Source organism: Octopus bimaculoides, chromosome 4 (genome assembly GCF_001194135.2).
Source record: "Octopus bimaculoides isolate UCB-OBI-ISO-001 chromosome 4, ASM119413v2, whole genome shotgun sequence".
Classification (NCBI taxonomy): domain Eukaryota; kingdom Metazoa; phylum Mollusca; class Cephalopoda; order Octopoda; family Octopodidae; genus Octopus; species Octopus bimaculoides.
Window position 1 is genome coordinate 142,178,585 of NC_068984.1, and position 701 is coordinate 142,179,285.

General features: G+C 26.2%; 1 long non-coding RNA gene across 1 annotated transcript in view; it reads left to right on the top strand.

The window, feature by feature from the left end:
* Positions 1-162: 162 nt before the first annotated feature.
* LOC128247695 (uncharacterized) overlaps positions 163-701 on the top strand; it is a 178,804-nt gene continuing 178,265 nt past the window's right edge. Inside the window, exon 1 of the long non-coding RNA XR_008264062.1 lies at positions 163-251. This is a non-coding gene — a long non-coding RNA (uncharacterized LOC128247695). The remainder of the gene's footprint in view (positions 252-701) is intronic.

The window sequence follows — 701 nt, forward strand, 5'->3', positions numbered from 1 at the left end:
TATATATATATATATATATATATATATATATATATATATATGGTAATAAGTCTGGTTAAGATAGATTCAGTGTATAATTGTTGCTGTGAATGTGAGCACATTTATTCATTTGTGAGAGGGCGTGAGTGTAAATGCCTGTATGAATATATATACATGAGGGTCGGTGTGTGTTAGTGCTCGTGAGACGACATATACGCATTCTTATATATGTAGAGACACACAAGGATATATGGACTGTTGTATAAATCTATGTAAGTATGTAAGAATATATGTTGTGTATATGTGTGAGAGTCAGAATGTGTGTGTGTGTGCATGTGTATGTGTTTAAAAGTAGTGTTTTGATTATCTGATGTATAACAGACAGTAAACGATGTGTGCCTTGCTCTTATAAGCTTCAGACTAATTAAGTATGTGTGTATGAATGTGGCTATGTGTATAGAAGTGCATGTATCTACGAATGTTGTGTATATATATATATATAAATATATAGTTTTAGGGAAAAGAACCAAGGTTCATGAACTCATATATTTATATATATTTTACTCTGTGAAGCTCAATTTAATTTAATTTTTTATAAATCGATTTTAATTGAGTTTTTACAAGTAATTTTGGATTTTGTCCCTAATATTATTATTATTATTATTATTATTATTATTATTATTATTATTATTATTATTATTATTATTATTATTATTATCATA